Genomic DNA, 8733 nt, shown 5'->3' with positions numbered 1-8733 from the left:
GTATAGGCTCTGCATGTTGCTGGTTTATCTCTCTGTATTCAAGGTTCTCTAGGAGAATAGAAACTTAACTATATGATTACAAAGGGATTTATTAGAGTGGCTGATACCATTGGCATCCATCTGTAGTCTGGAGAGACAAAGAATGCAGCAACTGTTAGGCTTAAGAAACCAGAAGCTACAGAATGAAGGGACCTATGATATAGCCCCAGCCTGAGGCTGAAGGCCTCGAAGCTCCCAGGAGAGATGCTGGTATGAGTCTGTATCAAAAGGTTAGTGAAGCCGGACTCTGACTTGCTCAAGCCTTGGCAGCAACAGCAGACACACTGACTTAGGTGGAGTGGATCTTCCCCCTTTTCTAACTCTCACTCCATCTGACACCCAGCCAATCCCATTGTTCCACAAGAGCCCACATTTCCCTCTCAGTTATAGCCCCATGTGACAAACATCTCTGGAAATGCTTCTAAAGATGTGCTAAGGAGGGTGCTCCACCAACCTCCCAAGTATGTTTTAACCTAGTTGGCCGTCTATTCTTCCTGTGTACCCATGGGCTTCTGGAGCAGCTATTGCTAGCCCTACTCCTACACAGCAATTTCATACCTATTTGTCTCTCTGCCTTCAGAACTCATGTGCAAGGTAGAGTTGGAGAACACAGTTTTCAGGTCACAGGATCACAATGTGTAAAGTTGGGTGTGGCTGTGACATATACCCAGGAGACACTTTACCCCATCCTCAGTTTCTCTCTGACAGTGGAGGGAGGCCTGTGTGTATTTTGCACTGTGATAGTTTGTTTGGTGAATCTGTCCCTTCTCTCTTTCCCTCCTTCTCTGTGTCCTCCTTCATCCTGTCCACTTTAGTTTCTTATTTTCTGTCTTTAACTCATCTTCTTTCCACCTTGCTCTCAAAAAGAGTTTACCAAAAGACAAAATTACAAGTTTATTAAGCCATAATTGGTTATTATTAGAGATTCATGGATCAAGGCAGCCACTATTCTCTAAGATAGAATGAGAACTCCCACAGGACAGAGGCAGAACAGTGGGTTTTGTAAGGTAGGAACATGAAAATGGAACAATAGGCGGGCAAGGTAATTGGTTAATATGAAGTTGCTTCACGTTCTTATTTTTCCTAAGAGTTAAAGCTGAGAGGACTTCCCATTACTTTGGCTCAAGCAGGCTAGAAAAATCCCTTTTGATAGAAGATTTATATGTATGGGTGTTTTGTTTGTCTGTGTGTACATGTGTGCGTGTAGTGTCTGAGAAGGGGCATATGATTTGCTACAACTAGAATTACAAACCTTCATTAGCCGCCTTATAAGTCCTGGGAACTGAACCCTGGTCCTCTACAAGAGCAGCAAGTGTTCTTACCTACTGAACCATCTCTCCAGCCCCTAGGCTGGAAACTCTTATTTTCAAAAAAACTAGTCTTGGGATCTACCTGCTTCCTTGGAACTTTAGTTTGCATGTGGTATTAAGAGAAAGTGTCTCTCTTTGGTTCTGGGAGCTAAGGCATCAGGGAGAAACTCAGTCAAACAACGTCTACCACATTTATTTAGTAAGATGTACAAACTGCATAGCCACCTCTGCCCACACTCATGTACCTTGAGACTCATATGATCCATAGAAGTCTGGGATTCTGCCCACGTCTCTCAAGAGTGCTATCTCTCTGTTTATAACCCTGTCAAACCCTAAGAAAATCATTTTGGTTTCTTCAGTAACTACATAGGTCAGCTTCTACGATTGTGTCTCCCTGTGGTCCAGTGTTCCAAGACCAAACTTCTATTCCCCAACCATCCATCTCTTTTTCTCCTCTGTCCATCCCAATCTTCTCTCTACCTTTCCACCCTCCCTCTTCTATTTTTTGCTCTCTCTTTCTTCTTATTTCTTTCCTCCTCCCTCCTCTTCCTCTTCCTTCTATTTTCTAGCCCCCTTTCCTTCTAAAAATAATCCACTTAAACTAGCATAAAAAGTGGTTCAGTTTCCGGGCCCAAGCTCATGATGGCTTGTACCTAAAGGAATTTTGCAAAAGCCTTGGCACCTGCTGCCAGATGTGCAGAGCAGATGAAACAATGTTGTGGAATGATTATGAGGAGTGTGAGGTCACAAACTTAAAGGCGAAGAACGCACAGGCTTGCCCGTGGTGCCTATACTACTTGTTCTTTCTGAATTGCCTCTGATTGCATCTAGAATAACCCTGCCTTCTCATTCTACCACCTAAATATTTGATAAACATACCACTGTGATATGTATCCACAGCTGTATTTAGGGATTTGAAGAGGCAATCAAGTCTGAAGATCTGGAATCTCTAATAGGAAGACTGAAGGGTCTCCTCCCAGCAACATGTCACAGGCTGTCCACCACCTTTCAACTCTTCCTAGTCAAAGCTTAACCATCCTTCACTTTCAGAGTGATGCTTTCACCCACCTCCCTTCCTACTAGAGATTAGGCAAAAATTCTCTTTCTTAGTATGTAACAGTGTGCATATATGTGTAAATGAATATCCATATGTATGCATGCTTATTAATGAATATATGTGCATATATATGTATACATGTAATGTTAGTATAAATTTCTTTTATTAATATGTTCTAAGTCTTAAAGAAAAATAAAAAAACAAAACACCCTTTTATGCAAAAGAACCATTTTTTTCTCATTTTCACATAACTTAAAAGGTTCTATTTTAACTTTTTATTTATTTTTGTGAGTTTTACATCATGTACCCCAATCTCACTCATCTCCCCATCCCTTCATGGCTGCCTTTGCAACTTCCCACCAAAATGAAAATAAAATACAAAAATAAAAGATAGACAAAACAAAGCAAACCATAGAAAACATCTTATTGTGAAAGCTGTGGTGTGTCCCAGTGTGTCACACAGTATACCCCTTTGTCCACACATCTTTACTTGCAAATGTTCATTGCAATGAGTCATTGGCCTGGTTAGAGGCCTCTGGCTTCTGCTACACTGTCAATGCTGGATTCTCACAGGGACTCCTCTCAGATATCCTATGGTTGCCCTGTTTTATCCTGTAGTTTTGGATCTGTAGAACTGACCCTTTCACATGTTCCATCAGTTCATACATGAGGTAGATTTGGGGGTGGACCAATTCAGGGTGGTTCCCTGAATCTTGACCTGTAGTAGCTGAGTTGGTCCGTCTGCCATGTCTCCTGCATCCACACCACCAGTGCAAGCTCTTCAGCACTGCCCCGACTAGCTCACCCAACGCTGCAGTTGGTGAGGAGCTGGGCCAGTTCTTACACCTTCAAGTTGGTTCACCTGAGCCTTCGACAACTCAACACGCTCTCCCAAGCAAAGTGCAGTGCCTGCTTTCCTGAGATTGCTGCAGCCAGTGAGAGGTGGATCTAACTCTCAAGAATGCCATGGCCAATGAGGTGCAGGGCTAGCCTTGCACAGCTCTTGGACATTTACGTGGTCCCAGGCTGCAGCCCAGATCAGGAATGTCTACATGGTCTCTAGTGGTAATCTAAACCACAGGCATTGACCGAGATTCCTGCTGCTGCAGGCCACAGACCTAGACATGGATCTCAGCAGGAGCATGGCTGGAACTTCACCATGGCCTCGGGTGGCAGAGCAGGCTCTTCACAACAGGCTCTTCCTCTCTTCATAATGTGCTAACTGTTCTGCCTTTCTCATTCCCATCTGTCCACTACGTTCTTGCACACTGTTGTGGCTTCTGCTGCAGATGGCCCACAAGGCCACAGGCAGGATTCTAGGTATTCCCCTCTCACCCACACCTCTAAGTGACATGGAGTCAAGGGGCCCTCTGGATATCTTTCCCTGACAATGCCATATGACAGGACAGTGGGCAGGTCTCTGGATGTCTTCCTCCACCTGTGCTGTGACATGGCATCAGGCAGGCCTCTGGATGTTCTTCACCAGGCTGTGTCATCAGACATGGCCTCAGGTGAGCCTCTGTTCTGTTTTGTTTTCTTTTTCCAACTTAAAAGTTTTTAATACTGAGTGGGATAATTTTTCAGAAATTGAATCTCCAAACTATGTCATTTCTCACTTTGCTTTTTCACTAGATTATTATATAATAGGGAAATTTGTCCTCTTCTTCAAGTTTCCCATCACCAAAAAAAATTCATGGTTTTAAGTGTTCACTGTGATTTTACTGAACTTTTAAAAGATAATTGTGCTATTTTAGACAAGAGAGTAGTTTTTATATTTCATTTTGGTTGATGTCATTCAGCTAGCATTTGATGTCTATTCTGTGTCAGAGAGCTGGATCTCAGGAGTGGGGGTGGGAACTGTCTCCTGTCCATTCAGAGCTCACACAGACAGTAAGGAAGAAACGTATCTCATGTATAATTTTAGGCTGTGGTCAATATTATGAAGAAAAATAAAATGAAGTAAGGCACTGGAAGGTGAGTGGATTCAGGGTAATGGAGAAGGAGTAGGAATGCATCCTCAGAGCAGATGGAACCTTGGGAAATCTAAGAGGATTGTTCTGGACAGCAATGGTGGACTGAGGTGGGAATAAAAGGATACTGAGAAGCAGGGAAGCTGCAGAAAGAGTGAGAAGGAGGTTGGGTGGAAAATAGTTGCTCTAGTGAGCAGAGCCCCTCTTGGGCCTACATGAAATCTTGTGGGTCAATAAGAAAGCCTTAAACTTTTTAAGTGTGTTGGAAGCTTGATTTGTGTGTTTTTTAAGATGCAGAGCACTTGCAGACAGATGATAACAAGGTCAGTCCTAGGAGGCCTGCTAGTGAAGAAGCTGAGAGGGAAGGAATGAAAATAGAAGGAGGGAAGGAAGAAGAGGATGAGTAAGAGAATGCTCCCAGAGTAAGCCAATGTCTCTGGTGCTGGCATCCACAGAAAAGTTAGGAATTCATGGCTCTACTTATAATCTGCCTTCAAGGAAACACAGTGGACTCTCTGGTAGTTGGAGATGAAGAGTAAGAGCAAAAGAGGATAATAGTGACCTATGAGTCTTTGATAACTGGTGATATCATTGACTAACATGGTTACGGCATGGCTTAGGAGAGGCCCAGGATTTAGAATTAAATATATCTCCAGAGGAGGTGTCTTAGTGAGGGTTTTACTGCTGTGAACAGACACCATGAAAGTCTTATAAATGACAACATTTAATTGGAGCTGGCTTATAGGTTCAGAGGTTCAGCCCATAATCATCAAGGCAGGAACATGGCAGCATCTAGGCAGACATGGTGCAAGAAAAGATGAGAGTTCTACATCTTTATCTGAAGACTGCTAGCAGAATACTGATTTCCAGGTAGCTAGGATCAGGGTCTTATAGCCCACACTCACAGTGACACACCTACTCTAACAGGGCCATACCTCCTAATAGTGCCACTTCCTGGGCCAAGCATATTCAAACCATGACAGGAGGGTTTGAACATTCAAGTATGGAGTACAGGAGTTTGGAACTCATAAGAGAATAGATGGCCTTTAAAACTATGTATGCTACAGCAGACAGAGAAATGGTTCAGTCACCAGAGAGCTCACTGTGCAGACCTGAGGACCTGAGCTTCGTCTCCACCATCCATGGAAAGGCAGTAGTGGTATCTACATCTGTAATCCCAGTTCTAGAGAAGTGGGGGCAAGCATACCTTCATGCCTCATGGGCCAGCTAGCCTAGCCCTTAGCAAGCTCAAGGCTAGTAAGTGACTCTGACTCAAAGAAACACAATGAAGGGTGACTGAAGAGCAATCCAGAAGACTGACAGCTTGCCTCCACATATGCACACACACACACACACACACACACACACACACACACACAAACACACACACACACACAAAACACACATCAAAAACCCAATTATGGAATAATAATAATAATAATCTTGCCCCTGTAACTTTAAGATTTTCAAACCCTATTTTTAGTGATGGTTCTTAAATGTTTTAACCTCTTTTTTAGCCCACCACCCACCATAGGTAGTGGGAAAAAAGATATAGAGGAGGTGGACATGTTTAGAAAGGTTCTTTGGAGCAACTCCTATTTGTGTTGTTAGGAAATCGGCAGTTCAGTTCACAAGTCCACTGTGGCAGCTCGATCTACTTTTAAACACTTTATGGATACACCAGCAGTCCAGTTCAATAGGGTTGAGATAGGAAACATCAGCGGTGGTGCCACTACCTAGCAAAGACAGCCAGGCCTTAGCCTCGGTACAAATCAACAAGAGGGACCAGAGCCAGCAGAAACACCAGAAAAAGTTCTTGGCTGTGTCACTTTCAGTGAAGCAAAGATATGAGACCAACCAGCATTACACAACTATCTCTATAAACAAGCCAAGCTCAGCTTCCATTACTGTCCATAAAGTTTTATTTATCATCCCTCCAAACATCATATGTCCCTCACTGGTCTTGCCTCAACCCGTGCCTTGCTTCCATATGTGCTTCTACCTCAGCTGACATCATTCTGCCAATCAGCCTGAGTCTGTGGAAGCAACAGGAAACTACAATCACCAAAAGTTTCTCTCTATGGAATCCTGACAAATGAAACTCAACTACACAATGTAAGGCAGACCAATACATGCATGTCGTTAGCAAAAAATCCTTCACCACGTGTCCTTTCACATGATGCTTAGACAGAACATCCTTTCTCCTATGTCTGCTTCAGCAAAACATTCCTTCACATGTTTGTCCCAGCAAAATACCATCCAAATGATTTTCCTAAGAACTTTAAGTTTCCACTTCAGCCTTCCACCTCCAATATAACCAGCTGGAAAGTGATGTGAGAAATGTCTTTCTTTTATTTTTTGTTTTTAATTTAATGATTTTTTTAATTTTACTTATTCACTTCACCTCCTGCTCACTGCCCCCTCCTGGTCACCCCCTCCCATGCTCCTTCCCCCACTCTCCTTCCCCTTCTCCTCTGATTGGATGGGGTTCCCCCTTGGTATCAACCCACCATGGCACTTCAAGTCTCGATGAGGCTAGATGCTTCCTCTCCCACTGAGGCCCGACAAGGCAGCTCAGCTAGAAGAACATATCCCACATACAGGCAACAGCTTTTGGAATACCCACTGATTCAGTTGTTTGGGACTCACATGAAGACCAAGCTGCACATCTGCTACATATGTGCGGGGAGGTCTAGGTCCAGCCTGAGTATGTTCTTTGGTTGGTGGTTCAGGCTCTGAGAGCCCCAAGGGTCTAGGTTAGTTGACTCTATTGGTCTTCCTGTGGAGTTACTGTCCCCTTTGGGGCCCACAATCCTTCCTCCTATTCTTCCATGAGCCCTCAAGCTCCATCCACTCTTTGGCTGTGGTTGTCTGTATCTGTTTGAATCAGCTCCTGAACACAATTAAGGGTACCTGAAAAACAATACACAAGACCAACATCTGGCATCCACATATACCTGCATATTTGTGTGTATGTATAAACATGTGAACAACACACACACACACAATACACACACACACACACACACAACACACACACACACACACACACACACACACCACCACCACCACACCAAAACCCCAACAACTATGGAATAATATTAGATTCTGCCCCTACCTCCAATATTAACCCGGTGGGAAGGGATCTGAGAAATGTCTTTGTTTTATTTTGCTTTTTATATAAAAGGTGACTACCCTGTTAAGATTTAGTATTATACAGCTGTTCCCCAACTTGTGACACTTTTATGCAAAAAAATTCAAGATTTTTAATCTTTTCCGCTTTGTAAAATGTCTACACATATTCTCCCACCTGGTACGATTTTTTTTTTTTTTTAAGCAAGAGGCATGCTACATTCTCAGAACATGATGACCAGGAGAAACCAATTCTTTACCCTTCCTTTCACCTCTTTCAAGTGTCAATTATGAATTGGGCAATCATAGGAGATGGACCAGTGATAATCCCATCACCTTCGTGGTAATAAGAACTATGTGAACTCCCTGCTCTGGTGTGCTTGCTAATCCAGTTTAGGTTGTGGAGCACTCTTTCTACAAATAAGAATTGCCCTCACTGGCTACTTTTGATTTGATCATGTGTTTCTTTCTTTGAGTTTGAGGTTATGCTTTCCCAACACTATTGGGTCTGTGAGAGCATGTTCTGGACCCCTGGGTTGAGTTAGAAGAGAGACTGAAAGATGGACCAGAAAGAAGTTATTTTCCATCCACCTTTGAACATTTCTTTAAAATGTATCCCTCCTTGTAGAAATACTAGGTCAAAGGCATTCCTCACACACTGAAAACTCTTTCTAAATATGACACATCACTTCTCCAAAACATCACCTCAATTTCATTTTCTATTATCATATCCATGCCCAGTTCTGCCCATGGCAGAGAATCCATCACATTTTAGTGAACTTAATAAGCAAAAGGTACACTATACAGATTTTAACTTGCAATTTTTCACCTTATGGTGAGCTTGGAAAATTTTCAATCTTCCATGCTTATTTCTTATTTGTGTTTCTTAGTAATTATCTCTATTATTGTCTTTTTTCTATTATAACAATGTAATATTTTTATAATTACTAGAGCATTCTTAATGTGTTATGAAATCGATCCTACCACTATTACTTACAAAGGCATTGGCTTACTATTTCCTAATTCATGTACTGTGTTTTCTAATTGTAGTAGTCACAGTGAAACATAACTACGCAAGTTCATATTACCTCAATTTATTCTCTTTAGACTGGTTTATTTTTATATATATGAGTGTTTGTCTGAATGTGTGCATGTGCACCACATGTGTTCAGTGCCTTTGGAAGCCAGAAGAAGACACTGGATCCCCTGAAGTTTGAGTTGTAGG

The sequence above is a fragment of the Grammomys surdaster genome, unplaced genomic scaffold (genome assembly GCF_004785775.1).
Source record: "Grammomys surdaster isolate TR1022 unplaced genomic scaffold, NIH_TR_1.0 125323, whole genome shotgun sequence".
Lineage (NCBI taxonomy): Eukaryota > Metazoa > Chordata > Mammalia > Rodentia > Muridae > Grammomys > Grammomys surdaster.
The sequence above is the reverse complement of the archived record's forward strand: the minus strand, read 5'-3'. Positions refer to the sequence as shown.